The following is a 20,094-nucleotide window of genomic DNA, read 5'->3' on the forward strand; positions in this document are numbered from 1 at the left end:
TCAGCATTATCCTTTTGTGAAGGAATGAGAACAATTATATGGTTCAGTGTAGTTTACCTTTTTGTGATATTCTGCATTAAACTGTAAAAATATTCATTCCTTTGAAGAATTCATTCAGGGCTACATTAAATTATGATGCATAGGGCGTGTCAGAATGCAATGAACTCAAAGCCATTGACATGACAAGGAGAAACGTTCTTGAGATACAATGGATAAGATTGAGGTCTAGTGCTATATTCAATAGGCAGAGTCATCACAAAAGCCACTATTTCCTACTGAATATATTTTCCAAAGCCTGTACAAATATTCTTGAGTCTGTATAGGTACATTAGTATTGTCCTCAATTTATCAAAAACTAAAACCAGCCTCCAAGAAAGAAAGTGGCAAGGAAGGTCCATGCAACTATGAGTTAGCCTGCCATTACCAAGGAAACAGGATGTATGTGTCAAAGTAGAGAGTACTATAATGTCCGTCATCAGATGAATTTACACTGGACAGATCTTCATGAGGAGTGGTTGTTTTTATGCAGAACTAGGAGCCAATATTGACTGAGATGAGTAATTATGAGTAACTATCTGGCAGTTCAAATGAGAGTTAGATTGAAGTAGGAGTTTGAAGATTAGCTAGATATATTCTCCTATGCAGGAATATTAGTATCTACCTTTCTTTTGTGACCTCTGCAGAAGGTTCTTACCTAAATGAGTGTACTCTAGAGATCAACCATGGTAAAGCAATTATTTAATATGAAACAGGATTCTGTGAAGTACAGACATTTGGGAATAATGTAGAGCTGGGTGTAGAGCTGTCAGACTTAATCCAGGCAAGGCTTTTTTCTCCAAAAACTTTTCTTTTTTTCCTTTGCCTCTTTTCTTTCCAGAAAGAAAATTTAAGTTACTTAAAATGTTTTCATTTACCATCTGTAAAACATAACATATGATGGGCTGGCTTGAACCATGGGAATTTATAGAAGAGTGATATGTAAGAGAGCGGTATGTGGGACTGGCTGCCAACAATCCTTGGGCCCTGGCTTTTCTGTCGTATGACGATGCACATTCAATGTCTTCTTTCTCCTCTGGAGTCCACTGACTTCTGGCTTCTTGTTTCTCCCAGTGGCTTTCTCTTTTTTGGCCATCTCTATAAGGCCTCCAGCAATAGGATTAAGACCCATATTGACTCAGTTGGGACACATCTGACCTGATGTATCCTCATCAATAGGTCCTATTTACAATAGGTTCATACCCACAGGGAATGGATTAAGATTAAGAACGTGTTTTACAGAGTATGTAATTCCAAGCCAGTACATAACGATTTTTATTATCTTTACAAAAATAACAAACAAGTATTCATCCAAATCATCATTGTTGTCAAATATTGTTTTACTGATTTGGAGGGCTTTGTTCAGTTCCTTTGTTTGCATGCTGGGTTATATAATCTGGAAGGTGATATGCACTGAATACTTGTCCCCAAACTGTGCTCATGTGTGTGCAGAAGTTAAGAGCCCAAATGTGATTTTAAAAAGGGGGGTGGGGGGGAATTCCTTTAGAAAAAGGACCTCTGGTCTTGAAATAAGGCATACCACTTAAGGCTGGAAAACTAGCATATTATCCAGCTTCAAATATAAGCAAACTGAAAATAGCCATGCCTCTCTCTTCCTCAGAATTTATTTTCACCTTGTACTTTCATACCCCACATTGCACGCTGAGATAGACATAGGGGAGAAAGCCTCAGGAAAACAAACAAACATTAACCCTGTGGGGTTTCCCCAACTACTCACCGCTTACACTCACATTCTACCTGTTGCTCCTGTTTTCATCCTACTTGTCCTCAAATTCCACATTCTAAGTTTGATTTTGATACCAAATCTTGTCTCTGCAGCATTTGAAGTTGGAAAAACTCCCTTTTGTATATTAATGAATTATTGCCTTCTTCTCAATTCCACTCCCTCTTCTAGTATAATGTCCTCCCACTCTTTGGAAATTATCTGACATCATCTGTATATACCTCATATGGGACAGAGATACCTAATTGTGGGTTATTTCATACTTAACCATTTACATTTTAAGGTCTATATAATTATTGAATTAAAGGGTATTCCCTCTCTGAGTAAAATGAGTCATAAGAAATTATTCGGGAGAGAGGTTTTATAGGCTAGGAAGTCCTTTTTGGTGTGTAGCCAACAGTTTAATGTTGCCACTGGAAAAAGTGATCGTGAGTTCTCTTGTTAGTTATCAGTTTTACTTCAAAGCATTGCAGGAAAGCCAAGTTCAAATAGCACCCATTTTGTCTCAGAAGCAAGTCCAAATCAATTAAAAATATAAATGGTCTTTTAAATTTGTATGGATTTTGCCAGGATTTATTAACTACATTTTATTGATGAATAAATGCTAACTTCTGCTCACATCACATTATTGCAGATTTATAAATAGACTTTAATCAGGACGACTGAATCACTTCAGCACCTCAGCATGACTGCTGTGTACCAAGAAGACTACTGGGAGCTTTGCTTTGTTTTCCTAGAGTTTGAATATGGATAATCCAAAGCTTATAACAACAGTTCTGATCTCATCTCAATAAATCAGAAGTTCCCAATGCTTTTATTCGAATTTATGATGTGTCGACATCATTTCAAATATGATAAAATCAAACCATCACATCCAAACACAAGTGGTCTTGCCATCTTCTGTCTCACAATGTATTTAAAAATGGGACAATATTCATTATTTCTGAAAATAAAACAACTTTTTGTTGTTTATTACGTCCTTTAAAAATGTGTCCCCAAAGAAACCAAACTGACAAAAATAACTGTGCCAGAACTGACAGCTTGTCTGTTCCCACTGCTTAGTAAGAAAAGAGCAAACAGACACAATCCATCAGGGACCACACAACTCTAGTTATCAATTATTTAATGATTTATAAAATGTTTTTGAAAATCATCCAAATGTGTGTTACATACTATAAATTAGGAAGAAAAATGCTCTTCAGTATCTTTTAATTTATGTGATGAATACGCCATTCTAATGTCTGGAGAGAAGGTGGGGAAAATAGATTTACTACCCTAATTATTTTCCCTGTGCCTTTCATTAGAGAAGATACTTGCTGTAATCAGTGAAGAAGAGCTTTCTTCTTTAATTTAACTTTTTAAAAAAATTCAACCTCAGTATTAATGTTTCTATAATATTCTGCTATAAGAATCATAAATTCACATTAAGAATATCACAATAGGGACCTCTGATAGCTCAGACAACACCTATATTGAGAGGATTACAATTAAGTAAGTCTCAATAAAATAAGCCTTTAATTTGTAATTACCAGTAACCAAAGCCTAATAATTGTTTGCAACTTAAAGAAGAAATAGATAGCCTTTCCTCTGCAATCAGAGTTCTTCTCATTCATTATTGCTTTTATGCTAGAATTAATAAAACTTCCAAATTTCCGTACTTTCTGGGAATAACACTAAAATAAGTGGCTTTGATGATTTAGATGAGAAAGTACAAACATGTATACAGTTGATTGAGTTAAATTATTATATTCTCTCATGTAATTATTTTTTAATGGCCTATTAGAAAGTGGCCAGCTCTTCAAGGAATTTTCAGTGTATTCATCACATTCTCTATTTTACATAATAATCAGGTTTTTCAATTTTTAAAAAATTCAGATCAATATACAACTTTATGTCAGTTCATAGTGACATGGCCTTAGAGTTTATTGGTTGAGATTGATGATGATGACTGCCTCATAGTTTGCTTCCTAAATGAAAGAACATTATAAACTAAAATTAACAAGTGATAGATCAATTTCCCCAAAAGGTATACATGTTTTTTACACAGAATTGACAGGATGTTATTCAGGAGGATATTTAAAAAACCATTTAGCATCTTATTAACATAAATTCTCATTAAAACTGTAATAATAAATGACTATTTGTGGGGAAATGTGTTGTTGAGTTTTTTCTTCAGTCAGGAAAAACTACATATATATATGATATAACATGATTATATATATATATAAATTACATATTTACACATATATATGTAAATATCCCAAAGTACAAAGCAGCCAAATTTTGTAAATATATTAAATCTATTGACTGTTATTAGTTGGTCTTTAAGGAACAGTTTTCCATTTCAGTGACACATACAAGATCATAATTGTTAATGTGTTTTCATGTATCATACAGAGTTTAATCAATTTTGTTACATATAACCTCAAGGTCATAAATACCATTTCACTGAGCTAAGATTTAGTTTGATTGTGATTACATGGGCTACTGTAAATAAATTATAACTTTAAAGAAATTTAAAGCAATTTTTGAGCATTGCCACTAGTGTTTACTATTTATTCTATGGTGAGTCATATTTAATATTTACCATCATGGTTACTTCAGTATAGATTTATAGGTGAAAATCACTTTTATTGTTTTTTAGGAAAAATTTCAACAATGATCATATTTTAATATGCTTCTGCTTGTAACTGTAAATCTGCATCTGAAATTATGATTTGTTTCCCCTTCACAACTATCTTTCTAATTAGAAATCTCACAGATATACTCTCATGAATCCTCAAACTTAATCTTCTTTGAAAGGAAAGAGTCTTTTTACACTTAAAAAAGAATCCTCTCATCTCATTTTCTGTGGATTATGGCCAGCATATCCACTAGCTCATCATACAGACTCGGATCACAGAATGATCTTAGATCCTCTTTCCACTTTAGTTCTTAAAATCCATCACAAAATCATCCAAAAGATTCTTTCTTTGAAATGTTTTCAGATTCCTCCTGTCTTTTAGCCTCACTATCAAAAATTATTCTAAGGAAGCACCATTTTTGATGAGGTAGAAGCAAACGTGGTACAGATGGCATGGAGCTTAAGGAAAAAGGAGATGATTTTTGGAGTACTAAGGAAATATGTATTTAGAGAAAGTGAGATTTGAGAAGAATTAAATTGGAAAAAGGGAAAGGATACATACACTAGGGGAAATGAGTTTTTCTTATTCTGTTAGAGACAACAAACATGGCTATAAACACTCATTCAGAAAATAAAACCCAGGGGAAAAATAACCCTAACATTTTCAAGTGGAGTGCTACTCCTGCACAGTGACACAGGCTCTAACATCCTTGGTCTTAATGCATTTTCCTACCATTATTTGTCAAGAATGCATGATCTGCTGCTATCCTCAGCCAACTCTGTGTAGCAAAATGGATGAAATGTCAACAGCATCTGCAATAGCTCACAAAATGCTACACACGTTTATATGCCATGGAATTGGCATTGGTTTGATTCAGGAGAAGTATCAATGGGAAATTTAATGAAGTGCCTGAAGAGTGAGAAGCACTTTTTTCTTTTAAAAAATAAGCTGCAGCTCAAGACATTCCAACGTTTTAGTATTAGTGAACTCGCTTTATAGTTTCAAAAGGTTTCCAAAAGTTAAAAATTTGCATGGCTAAGGGTATTATTCTATGAATAAATCTTTGTTGGAGACAATCAAAATGATGTTTTAAAATAAGCTTTCTTCAGTAAATGAGATTCATGACTTTTACTTACCAATGAAAATGGAAAATAGACTCCACATAAAATAGATGCCACATAAAAAAAAGGACTCTTAGAAGAGTCATATGAATCAGGAATACTTTAGTAGTGACTAGAAAAATTGGATTACTTAATTAAATTTGCATTTAATTGTTTTATTATGAAAATACCTGCTCATATGTTTCTTTAATAAATGATTAATAAAAATTGAAATTATTTTCCTTCCAAACAGATCCCCTAAAAATGTATTAGAAATATTAGAAATAGCATGGTCAGAATAAAGTTGATATCATAGAAGGAACTCTTCTGGCAAAAGAATACCAAGGTTTGGGTCTTCTCCATCCATGGATGACTTTTTTACCTTGGAAAACATATTCAGTTCATCTGTATCATTGCATTGAAATTTTCTACAAGTAGTGATTCAAATACAACCTTAATCAAATTATTTGCAAGATTAAAAGAGATTGAGTGTGGAGCAAATGCCAGGCAAAATTTAATATGGCTATGCAAAATCAGTTCTTTCAGGTCTGACTCTAACACTAGTTTACTGCTTCAGTATGTAACAATGTTATTTAATCTCTTTTACATCATGAAATATAGCATACAAGTAAAAGTATATTATATACTGGCTAAGACAGGGTTTGCTAAGAATTAAAAGGACCACACCTCTTTATAAAAGTGGGGAGCTACCTGTGACAAGCACCACATGCTGGGCAGTATAGAAAAAGCAGAGAGTCTAGAGGCATCACAGGAAAGTCTCACAATCTGCTGAGTCTCACCCTCAGGGAAATCTGATACTGAATGCAGTCTCATCCTGAGACCTGAGCCCATATGGTCTGGGGAAATCTGTTGGGGTAATCAAAGACTCAGATGCCTAGAAAAGAAAAAAAATAGGAGTCACATTGGGAAAAACAAAGATATGGCCCAGTCAAAGGAACAAATTTACACTTCAACTGAGATACAGAAATTGAAACAACTAATTAATAGTCAAACAAATCTCCTAAATCAATTCAACAATCAAATCAGTGAGTTGAAGGAAGATAGGCAAAAGAGATGAAGGATATAAAGAAGACATAGGGTGAACATAAGGAGGAATTTGAAAGTTTGAAAAAAAATTGGCAGAACTTATGGGAACAAAAGGCACAATACAGGAGACACAATGGAGATATATGACAGCATATTTGAAGAAGCAGAAGAGAAGATTCATGAACCAGAGGACAGGACATCTGAAATCCTACACACAAAAGAACAGAGAGGGATAATAATAGAAAAATATGGGCAGCATCTCAGGGAATTGAATGACAATATGAAGTGCATGAATGTATATGTCATGAGTGTCCCAGAAGGAGAAGAGGGGGGAAAAGGGGCAGGAACAATAATGGAGGAAATAATCATTGAAAATTTCCCATCTCTTACAGAAGACATAAAACTACAGATCTAAGAAGTGCAGCGTACCCTAAACAAAATAGATCTGAACAGAAATATGCCAAGACACTTAATAATCAGATTATCAAATGTCAAAGACAAAGAGAGAATTCAGAAAGCAGCGAGAGGAAAGCAATCCATCATGTGCAAGGGAAGCTCAATAAGACTGTGGATTTCTCAGTAGAAACCATGGAGGGGAGAAGGCAGTGGTATGATATATTTAAGATACTGAAAGAGAAAAACTGCCAACCTAGAATCCTATATCCAGCAAAAATGACCTTCAAAAATGAGGGAGATAATCTAGTAAGAACAGATAAGATATTGAGTGTAATCTTAATGATATGGGAATGCTCAGGAATGACTATGGTAGGAGCATATTGGAAGCAATGAAGCTATTCAAGATATTTGTATTTCTTTTTCCTTTGCTACATTATATTTGGATTTTTTTTAATTTTTTGATAAAGTTAATAAAAAATGAGAGTTTAAAATATTCTGTGACAAAGATACTGAGAGAGTTTGTGAACAATATAACTGCTCTACAAGAAATACTGAAGGGAGCACTGTAGACAGATAGGAAAAGGATAGGAGAGAGAGGTTTGGAGCACAATATTGGGGGATGGTAGCACAATAATGTAAGAACACTGAACAAAGGTGATTGTGAGTACAGTTGAAAGAGGAAGGTTAGAAGCATGTAGGACATCAGAAGGAAAGATAAAAGATAAAGAATGGTACTGTATAACTTAGTGAAACCTAGAGTGGCCAATGATTGTGACTAAATGTACACATATGATTTTACCATGAGGGAAAACAAATGACTGTCAACTATGCCAGGTGTTAAAAATGGGGTGGTATTAGGGAAAATACAATCAATACAAACCATATAATTAAGCGTAACATTGTAATATGCTTCCATTAATTGTAACAAAGGTAATATACCAAAGCTATAAGAGGGGGATATAAGGGAGGGGTATTGGATTCTTGACATTGGTGATGTTGTCTGACTTTTTATTGTCTTTTATTTTAATTTTATTTTTTTCTTTTGTTGTTTTTTAGTTGTCATTTTTTCTTTTCTTTTTCTGCCTCTTCTTTCTTTGTGGAAGAAATGGAAATGTCCTTATTTAGATAGTGGTGTTGAATGCATCACTATGTGATTGAGTCTGAGAGCACAGGTTATCAGGGGAAGGCTTATTGTAAAGGTTTCTAGATTTTAAACTCTTACAGCAGTTACAGCTATTCCAGTGTTGTAATGGTTACTTCTAAATTCTGAAATGCTGAGCTCTTTGTTTATAACCTGGTGTATTAGTTAGGGTTCTCTAGGGAAACAGAACAGAATCAATGAGAGGTGTCTCTGACTATCAAATTGTAAAAGTGGCTCACGCAACTGTGGGTATGCACGAGTCCAAATTCTGTAGAGCGGTCAACAAACTGTCAACTCCAAGGAAGATGTCCAATGAACTCCTCAGGAAACAAACCAGCAACTTCGATGAACTCCTCAGGAAATGAACTGGGATCTTCGACGAACATGTTTGATGAACTCCTCAGGAAACGAACTGGCAACTTTGACGAACTCCTCAGGAAATGCTTCACTGGGCAGCCGAAGAAGAAAAAGAAGGTCCTCTATCTGTCTTGCTTATAAGTCTTCAACTGATTAATTGGATTAAATCCAGCCAATTGCATTCTCTCATTGTGGAAGGCACGCCCTTTGGTGAGTCATCAGTCACAGCTGCAGTCAATTGACTGATGATTTAATAAACCAGCCTCAAACGTCCTCACAGCAATTGTTAGGCCAGTGTTTGCTTGACCAGACAGCTGGGTACTATCACCTGGCGAAGCTGACACATGAACATAACCATCACACCTGGTCAGTCCCTGGAAATTTGGGTATCTGTGTGACACCTGAGACTCAGAGTCAGAGTCCAGCAGCTATGAATATCAGAATTACCCCATTCAGCAGATGTCAAGGAGTCTTTAAAAAGAGATCAGGCTTCAATTATATATATGAAAGAGATGGACTTGGTTAGGACTAAGGTAAATCAGAATAAAAGGTAAAGGATGACAGTGACGGTGTTTTTAAAACTTCAACTTCTGTATGAGACCAAAGGAAGACGTGTATTAGGAGCAAAATCTATATTTTTTGTATCACACTATATAATTTAACTTGTATGGTCAGTTTATTCAAACAACATAATTATATGGAATATTGAATAGGGAGTAAAATCTGGTTGGTTTGTATAGGTTAGAATACATCCCAGAGTAATCTGAGCAGAGAACAAAGATGTAGTTGCAAAGCCCTCTTGAGGGACTGGGGGAAACTGTGGAAATATTAAATTTTCCCACCTGGGGAATTAAGGATATTCTCACAAGTATTGAGGGCTACCAATTTAGAAAGTGAGCCCATGATCTTAGGGCTTGCCCTTATGAAGTCTGCTACTGCAAAGGAGAGGCTAAGCCTACTTAAAATTGTGCCTAATAGTCACCCCAGAGAACCTCTTCGGTTGCTCTAATGTGGTCTCTCTCTAAGCCAACTCCACAGGTAAACTCATTGCCCACCCACCCCACCCCCATGTGGGACATGATTCCCAGGGGTGTAAATATCTCTGGCAACATGGGACATGACTCCTTTAGGTCACTGATCCTTTCTTCTGCCTCTTCAATTCTGCTGTTGCATGTCTCCATTGTGTTTTTCATTTCCTCTACTATGCCTTTCTTTTCCATAACTTCTGCCATTTGGTTTTTTGAACTTTTGAGTTCTTCTATATGGACACTCCATGTCTTTTTTATATCCTTCATCACTTTTGCCACACTTTCTTTCAAACCATTGATTTGATTTAAAAGATTTGTTTGAACAACTTTAATTAGTTGTTTCAACTACTGTATCTCAGTTGCAGGGTTAGTGTGTTCCTTTCACTGGTTCATATCTTCATGCTTCCTGGTATGACTTTGCTGTCTAGGTATCTGATTTGCTGGACTAATTTATTCTGGAAGTCATTTTCTCTCTTGTGCCTAGGGGTTTCTTGGTTGGCCTTGATCTTTGTCTCTCCCACCAGCCAGTTTTCAGATAATCTCTGGCCCAAACCTTCTCCCAAAACCAGGTGCCCAAAGCAGCCTACCTGTGGGACCTAGGCACTGAGCACCACAGGAAGGTCTCTCTGTGTGGGTAAAACAGGTCTGCTGGCTCCCAGTGATGCTTCATTTTCCACTGGCCAACCAGCCCTAGGTTTGTTTCAGAGCACTGCTTTAACCTTTGGGTTGTCTGTATTTCTCAGTTTAAACCAGACCAGGTTCCCATGTGGGGGGAGGGGGAGTAGCCCAGCTCCAGTGGACTTGGTATAAGGTCTGGAGAGGTTCTGAGAAGTCCTGCAATTCCCTTGCACTTTCCAGTCTGCCCAGCAGATGGTGATATTTGGTGACTTAATCATCTTCAGAAGGTGTTTACCTTCTGGCTCTGAGCCTGTGTCTCACCAAGTGGCAGTGAATTATCTCTTGGAGTCCAGGCTGTGTCAGACCAGGTGGGGCTGAATTACCTCCTAGTGCGTAGAGGCCGCATCTGATCAGGCAGGGCTGAATTTTCTCCTGTAGCCCTGGCTCAGTCTGGCTGAGTGGAGCTGAATTACCTCTTGGTATCCCTGGTGTGTCTGATCAGATTGAAGTGAATTACCTCTTGGAGCCCTGACTGAGTCTGGTTGGGCAGGGCTGAATTGTCTCCTGGAGCCCCTGTCTGACTGGGCAGGGCTGAAGCTGTGGGGTTCTTGTGCTCTCACTTTGACAGGCAAAATCTGACTCAGGGTGGAGCTATGTCCCTCACTCCACCTGTGGCAGAGGAGTCCCCCAGCTGCCCCAGTTTTCAGCCATCCCCCAGGCAGGGTTTTTAATGTTTGGCCAATGTGATGGGTATGAAATGGTATTCCATTGTTCTTTTAACTTCCATATCCCCAATTATGAATAATATTGAACTTTTTTTTTCAAATGTATACTGGCCATTTCTGTTTCCTTTTCCCTGAATATCTCTACATAACTTCTTCATGAATACACTGAGGAAAGACATAAAATTCTGGATTTTGTTTTCTTTTTACTTCCATCAAAATCAACAGTAATAATAGACTCATCCCCATAATAGAGCTGTTTCAAATAATAAAATTACATTGTAAGAAAGTACAATGCATAAGCAGAGCGAATAGTGCTGAAGTACTCTCTCTGAAGGCAAAGAAACTGGATAAGTACCCATGGCAACAGGATTGCAAGGTGATGGAACACCCATGAAATCAAGGGGTAAATCAAGCAGCTGTTAGATTCAGCACACTTGGTGCAACTAATCAAACCAAGGTCAGCAGCTGCTGTTAAGTTGTGAAGTGAAGGGATAAACTTCATTGACAGGATCTGAAAATAGTGTCCACAGTCACACAGAATTGACTGTATTTGTGTTTAATTATTGCAGAAAGGGCATTGGTCACTTAAGTAATTTTTTGCAACTAAGAACAGCTCCACTCTCTTAATGAACATCTTCAAAAATGTAGTATATAATAGATAGAAAAGATATATTATCTGAAAAATAAGTATGGTTAAATCAAAATGTCATTTGACTGGGGGCTCTGGTCTCCTCTCATTTAGTTCTTCAGTGTATTTATTGAACTATATTTTGTTCCATTTTATGCCTAGTACTATGCAAGCTCCATTTGTTTGTTTGTTATGTGCATGTTTTTTTGTTTGTGAATCACTTTCTGGGAGAGCACCATGTTTCCTAAACTTTGGCTTAAACAAAATATTAGGTCTGACTTACATACCTGAATGATACCTGGGTCATGATGTTCTCATTTTTAATTGCTATATTTGTCTGGAAAATATCCCAGAAAGTAATTTTTGGCTATAATATTATTTTTCAGTTCCTATTATTAATCAGTCTCTGAAAAAGCTCTAGATATACGGAGTTTATTTAAAGCACCATTTTCAAGAAACTGGTTAGCTATAATACAAACACACTAGAAGATAAATAATATCTGCATGAGCTGTGCACAATATTAAGAGAGCACCATAGTCAAGGCTTCGTAAAATTGAGAGGAAATTGAAATCACCTTCGCCAGACATGTTAGAAAAAGTTTTAAAAAGGTGGTAGTGTTTGTATAACAAGAGATAGGTGAGCACACTCCAGTAAGGGGAGCTAAAGTCAGCCTAGGTGTGGAGGTAGATAAATTTAACTGTTATCCAAGAATAAGCTAATGATTGATGTCAACTGTAAGTCTTCATACACAATTTAAATTTTCACAGAGTTTAAAAATTCAGTCCAGAGATGCACATACCCTTCTATTTATATTAGTTGATCATTTTCTTTCATCCACTCCACCCTTGTTTTCTCACAGGGGAGAAGTCTACATTGGAATTTCATATTAAAAGAGAAAGGAATATACTCTGTTCACCCAAGCAGTGCATTTTTTTGTATTTGAGTATTTTTTCCACTTAGTACCCTCTTCATTTGTTTCCTAAAAAGTATTCCCTACTAAGGAGATTCCACCTCCATCCATGCAAATGGATTTGTGGTCACTAACAAGTACCATCATCCCATATGCTAAAGTTTACTGGCTACCTAAGAATCACTTCAAAGTTGATTAATTTGGACAAACACTGAATGGTTTGTGTTTTATCTAGTCAAAATGCAAACATATAAAGTATTTTAAGATGAGGCTTAGTATATATTTTTCATTTTCAAAGACTTCTATGAAAGAATGCAAGTAATGTTATAAACACACACACATGCACACACACACACTGGAACTACTCATCTTCAATTTTATTTGCTTATAACAAGTTATATATTTGATTATAACCTGGGGCAGATTCTCCTGGAAGTCTGCTTCCTGCTTCCTGGGCTCATCTTTGCCATGGTGGCCCACTGGCAGTGGTGGCAGCAATTCTGTGTGAGGTCAGTCTCACACTGCAACTCACTGCAAGCATTCTACCTCAAGCACAAGTGAATCTACATTTTCCTGCCTTGAAGACCTCGCTGAGACTGCAAAATCTTTCATATGACCCTCAGCTCCATCACATTATGCATTCGAAACTTAATATATCCATGCAGTATTTCACTGTTTTGACATTGAGGAATAGCCCCCGTTGGTCATATTTATTCATTTTGTTTGAAATATTTTATGTCAATTATTTCTTATACTGTGTACACATGTACTTTCTGAATATAACATTTTTTACTGATTCATAATGCTTCAACCTGTGTCCATTTGGCACAATAGCTGGCTGAGCCCCAAACGTGTTGCTGTCTATACTGTATTTCTTAGTGGGAGGAATAAAGAGAGCATCCAAGGGAGGGACAATTTGCCCTCATGGATACGGCGTCTGAGATAAATTCTTCAGGACATATCGTGTTGTTGGCAGTGAATACTGGGATCCTGAGACTGGGATTCATCGCTGGGGATCTCAGTGTTAAAGAAGAGGGAGTAAAGGTGATAACAGGCACGATGCTGAAGTGTTCAAAGAGTAAAATGAATGAAGACTGAAAATCATCTAACTCACCTTACAGTCGCATCAAACCAGCTTTGAAACAGGAAGAGGTGCAGTGATAGGAACACACAGGGATGATTCATGGTGTATATCCACAGTGGAAATAAGTGTTTTACTTAAAACTAGTGCACTTTCATTATAATGGCAAAAATGCTATGTCTTTAATACAAAGAAGAGAATTCAAAGGCTGAGACATAAGAATTGCCACGTTTTGGAGGGTTCAGTTTAAGGCCAGTATATTTATGGTTTTTGTACAATATGAGTGGAATCTTCTGCCCTGCAGCCTCTTTGAAAGTTGACTTCTGTGTCCTAATGCTAATGTGTCACCATACTCTGAACTGGAGAGGCTAACACTTACTCTAAACTGCAGTTTCACTTCTGCAAAACATATACCTGTTTTGAACTGTGTTCTTTCTCCATATGCCACTTCTGCACATTATTAATTTCCCACTGATTATTCAATCTTTTAAAAAATTTAATGATAAAAGTAATTTGGCACACTCACACACACATGCGTGCATATATTTGTAAAATATTTCCAGAGATTTCTTTTTGAGAAACAGCATAGTGACAGGAAAAGTGTTCTCTAGTGAAAAAAACAATCTGGAATTTCCGATTATTATTAAGTTTGTATGTGCCCTCTAATCTACTCACCTGTTTAAGGAAATCTGGAGAAATTTTCACATAAACCCATGAGACATCATTAACAAAGACCACTATGACATTAAGGTAAAAGGGAACTAGAGGCAGCTTGGTTTCCCTGACTTAGGGGATGCATAAATAAACTGCAGTGAATGAACAGTATGGAAGACATGAAGCAATCAGAAGACATGAAGCAATCAGAAGACATGAACTATTTGAAAATAGAGAAAGATTGATGAATAATAGAAAACAACAGTTTGGTAAAAGATGTTTAAAAAAAACAGAATGAGCATTAGAACAAATACATTGTAATCCATTTACAAATATACAAAAAATATTGTGTATACACACAGACACACAACAATATATAAACACACACGAGGACATATGTCAGACATCTTAGTCTGCCTGCATGTGGGGGAGGTGTAAAAGTGCCGGTATTGGGTTTATGGGGACAAGTAATGCAGCAATGGAGAAGGGCTTGTATGGGGAAAAACAGAAATATAGCAGGAGGAAAAAAAAGGACTGAGAAATTAATGAGTTTATGTCAGAATTTTTTCAGGTACCAGTGTGCCCATAAGAATTATGAATGTCAGAGGGTGGCATTAAAGAAGGGACTGGGAAGATTTGGTGTTGAAGAGATTGGGGCATCAAGTGGGAGACTTTGAAGTCATTGTAAATATAAAGGCTATAGAACTAGCACTATAAATTTTTATATGCGTATTCCTAAAAAGCAGGATGCAAAAGGTATGAACAAATTTCGACTAATAATAATTACAGGGGAAAAGAAGAAAAGTATAAAGAGGCTTACAGTTATGAATAGGGATATTTTGTATGCTTTATTTTTGATTTCTTTGTAAAACATACGTTTACAGGGTTGTTTTCTTAGATTTCACATGACATTTTTCTTACTTTGAAAAACAATACGTTCATTGTGTTACTTATGTGGTTACATAACTGGCTTTATTATATCTGTGTTTATAAATTATATTTTTGTAGCATATTAAACTGGCCAAGAGGACTTCCCCCTTCTTGAGCTAGGGGAAAAGTTTATGTCTCTACTTTCAAAAATTGAACCACTATCAGCATCAAAGTGAGCAACCCCAGCCCCTGCCCCATGACAGGATTTGAGCAATTACTTTTATAACATAACTCTTGCTCATTTCAAACTGGTTCCCATGGAGAAAGGATTTTTAAAAATGAACCACAGTTAAATTGCCTGTGATACATCCAAAAGCCTACTCACTGCATAATTCTAGTATCTTAGGACATATCCACTCACATCCACATACGCACATGCAAAACGCGCCTCACCCACCCATGTGAAAGTGCACTCCCATCTCAGATTCTGGTCTCTTGACTCTCCTCCAATGAGAGTGAGACTATTTCCACATAGCTCTTCAAAGAAGGAGCACAGATGTCTGATGTTCCAAAGCTCTGTGAGGTCAGGGTCTTAAGGGGTTCTGGGTACTCCCTAAGGGGTTCTAGGGACCATGATGAATGGCTCTAGCAAGGGAGGCTCCTTTGGGAATCTACCTGTGGAGGAATAAGGTCCACAATGAAAAAAAGAACTATTTGGGGTCCAGAAGGGATGTGGAGAAAATGTGTAGAGCCTTTCTTGGGCCCCAGCTTGGAAGGCTTCAGTTGACAGTTAAAGAGCTCTGCTCATCAGTTAGGAGTGGAAGAATGCAACAATGGCTCAATGCAGTTGTCCTTAAAATATTGTATTAGGTATATTAGTAATAAATAGTTACTAATTGTGTTATTAATATTATTAATACTAATATTTTATATTATCTTATAGAATTATAGTTCAATAATAGTGTGTATATAAGTAGTTAATATGTATAGTTGTTAATATTATTTCATTATTCTATAGTCGTAGTATATATTTTTTTTCTCATCAGGGACAAGGGACTGGAAAAAAATCAAAAGTAGTTCTTTTTTTAAAACTAGGGCATCAATTCTGCATCTTGATAAAAATGCAATATGTCACATGTTGAAAAGCAGACATTGGATTTAAATAGAAAATGTGTGGCTCATGCATTCTTGTTTCAATCTCTTTATCTCTTTATTTGCATCTAATGTGTCAAATTATTAAGCAACTCCTCAGACAAAAAATAGGACAGATGAATTAAATAAGTGCTCATAAGCTTTCGTCTTTCATAGAGTGTCATACACCATGAAGATAAGATGCAGTAAAGAGTGATACTTAAAAGTTTCTGCTTATATAATGACTTATCTGATCTTGTCATTGTTCCTTTGCATTTTCTCTCTTCAAATTCTGGCAGGGATGCAATATCCTATATGGCAGATTTTGTGGACAGAACTTGAATAATAAAATGTCAGGTGAAACTTACAAACATAGATAGGGTTTTATTTTTTAACTCTAGACATGTTCAAAACTTAGCTGGTTGTCTTTAGAGGAGAAAGAGAGAAATGGTAAATCTAAGGATATACCTCAGAGTTAATCTATGTAATCTTAAAGCAGATGAAATTTTCTTAATGTGATTTTGGAAAGTACTAAAATACAGTCAACAATAACTTAAGTGCTGTATTAATATAAATGAGGGAAAAGCACAAAAAATTCATTTAACAGAGAATATAACATTTTTCCTGATGCTCTTAAAATTTTAAAAATGCTGGTGCTTTTAGAAGATTCCCTTTTTTTGATCATTACAAATTATTTTAAAGAAATATTAAAAGGAAACTATTACTTAAAAATAATTTAAGTTTAAGAAGGTAAACACTAACTTCGAGTGAGTTTTAGAACCTTAAAAGTGGTATGTCTTAATTATGAATAGCATATAATTATTTTATTGCTATCCATAAGTCATAATGAAAAAAAACTGGGGAAAACAAGACTATAGATTTTGATAGAAAGAAAATAACTTCAAATGGAAAATGTGTTTTTACAGCTGAAAAATAAATATATGAGTTTTATATCAATATATTGCAAATTGCCTAGGTATGAAGTTAATAAATGATGTACATATTCATTGTCTGGGAAGATTAATTAAATTCCCTTAGTCATTCCCACCAGTGTTTCCCTTAGCCCTTTTAACTAATGCCCAAAGCCAAATAATGTTAACTGACTTTAGTATTGAACTGTCATGCATGAGAGGAAATAAATATTGTTTCATTTTTCTAGCTGCTAAAATAAATACCACACAATGTATTGGGTTAGCAACATTGATTTATTGGCTCACAGTTTCAAAGGTTAGAAGGCTTGCCTCCTCCCAGGATCTGTACATTCTGGCTGGCCAGCCATCTTTGGGGTTCCTGGCTTTTCTGTCACATGGCAATGCACATGGCAACATCTTCACCTTTCCCTTCTGGGTTTCATTGACTTCAGCTCTGTCCGCTCCTCCTCACTTCTCCTTCTCTCTATATGTATGTCATTCTGTTTATAAAGGACTCCAGTCCTAGAGGTAAGTGTTTTGTGGTCAAAAACTTACTTATAAGCTGACATCAGGATACAACTAAGAATGTGAAAAATACAATAAAGTATTTCATGAGCATTGTTTCAAAGACTATCACATGAAACAATGTCAAAAAAATCATGTATAATTGTATGTTTAAAATATCGAATGCCTTTCATTCTTTGTGTGATACCATTTGTTTCACTTTTCTTTTGGCCAATACAGATAGTGGCATTTATTATTTTATATAAATTGAATGCACATGAAGAATATTACAAATACAGTGATACTTGGGTACTCAACTGCTTTGAAACTCATCAGGTTTGGTACTTGGTGCATTTGGATGCATGACTCGCTACACTTTCCAGCTGAAACAAAGGGTGATACTTTAGTCATGTGGTTGTTCTTGCCCCGTGCACATCTCCTTGGGGACTTATCTTGGCTTCTGTAGTCATTTTGTGTATTTTTGTACTTTTTTTCTCATCATGGGTTAAGAAAATGAGCAGTGATTGCACTGAGCAGAAAAGAAAATTACTTTACAGCACCATTAAGCAAACAAAAAGAAAAAATAAGCAAATATGAGAGCAGTATTTATATTATTGATCTTGCTGGGGAATATGGTATGCCTAGAATAATGGTCTCCACCATCATTAAGTGAAAAACAAACTGGAACCAATGATAAGAGTGGTGAAGTTTTTAAGGCCAGCCATGACTGGTTTGATCATTTTAAAAAGAGGACTGGCATCCACAGTGTCGTGAGGCATGGAGAGGCATGGAAGAAATTTGTGGCCAGAAGCTGACTCAGAGAGACTCTGAAGGGTTTGAGGCTGACCCTAAGCCTGCAGATACAGAGGGTACAGTTGTGCAGGAAATTGCATCTTTGGGCCAATCCATGGGTCTGGAGGTTTCTGCTGCTGATGTTGAAGAGTTAGTGGAGGAACATTGTGAAGAGCTCAGCACTGAGAAGCTGCAGAAAATGCAGAAGGAGCAGCAAGAAGAGGGGGATGAAGAGACTTCTTCAGGTGAAGAGGAGATAAAGGAGGATGTCCCCAGTTCCTTGATAAAATGTGTAAAATGGGCAGAAGTTCAAAACTTTGTGGAGAAGCTCTGACCAGCAGAAATGCGAATTTATTGAATGACAAACAATTTCAGATTTTTGAGGAATTCTGAAAATAAGAGAGAAGCAGTCCTCATTGGATAAGTTTTTAGTGAAGGTGGCAAACCGTGTGTCAGAGCCTGTGGTGCAAGCTGAAAAAAGGCAGAAAAGAGAAAGAACAGCTGAAGTGCAAGTGTCTGATGTCCTATTGGAGGGGCTACACTCCATGTAACCTCTCACCCTCACCACTCTCCTCCCACCATCCCATTGGGCCATGGACTCTTCTCAGCACAGGTAAAGTGAAGTTTTTATTTTATTTAAGTATTCATTAATTTTTAGCTTTATTTCTCATGTAATAATATACAACCATATCTTTTTACATATTGCTTTAAAAATGTGCATTGTCTTTTGTTGGGAGCACATTAAATTTATTTACATTATTCCTTATGGGAGAATTTTGTCTGGTACTCTTTGTTTTGGTACTCATCAGTTAATGATGAATATGGGAAAATTTTGTTTGGTACTCTTTGTTTTGGGAACTCATCAATTAATGATGAATTTTGGGCACTATATGTCCAAAAATTAAAGTAAATTCTCGTTAAACTGGAAAAAGTTTTTTTTTGCTTGTTTGTTTAGATATAATGACTTACAATGGAATGCACCAACCTTCAGAATAGAGTTTAATCAGTTTTGATAAGGCATACGCCCATGTAAACCTTATCTATTAAGATATAGAGCATTTCCATCACCCCAACTTCCCTATGTCTCTTCCATTTCAACCCCCCACCCAAACACCATTAATCTTATCTTAGGAGTGTTACAGTTAGTTTTTTATATCAACTTAACTAGCTATGTTACCCAGTTATTTAATCAAACACTAATCTAGATGTTGCTGTGAAGGTATTTTATAGATGTAGTTAATATCTATAATCATTTTGAATAAAAGAGATTACCCTTGATAACGTGGATGAATCTTATACAATCAGTTGAAAGTTCTTACAAGCAAAACCTCAGGTTTCCTGAAGAAGAAATATTCTATGTCAAGACTGCAGCATCAACTCTTGCTTAGTTCTGTCTTGATACCAGATTTGCTGCTGAGTGCTTCTGAAGAAACTGAATCTTAAGTGTGGGTTTTCTAAATTGATTCTGTGCCTTCTGGAACCAGTTCTCTAATCTGATTAGATATGAAGGTGCTAAAGACTCTATTTCCAGTATAAACAGGTCACTGTTAGTCCCTAAATATTGTGTGATATAGCAATAGTGATACATAACATATCACAATTGGATACTCCTAAACAAGTACCTATAAAAGGCAAGATTCTGAAAGACCATGCATTTAACTGCTTAGAACATTTTTTTTTTTTTTTTTTTTTTGGTCAATTTAACAGGGTAATGAGGCTAGATACTCCAAACTTTGCTGGAGAAACTGGAAAAAGCAAAAGATGAGCTCAGAGCTTCAAGTTCCCAGATCAAACTT

This window comes from Choloepus didactylus, chromosome 11 (assembly GCF_015220235.1).
Source record: "Choloepus didactylus isolate mChoDid1 chromosome 11, mChoDid1.pri, whole genome shotgun sequence".
In the NCBI taxonomy this organism is placed as follows: domain Eukaryota; kingdom Metazoa; phylum Chordata; class Mammalia; order Pilosa; family Megalonychidae; genus Choloepus; species Choloepus didactylus.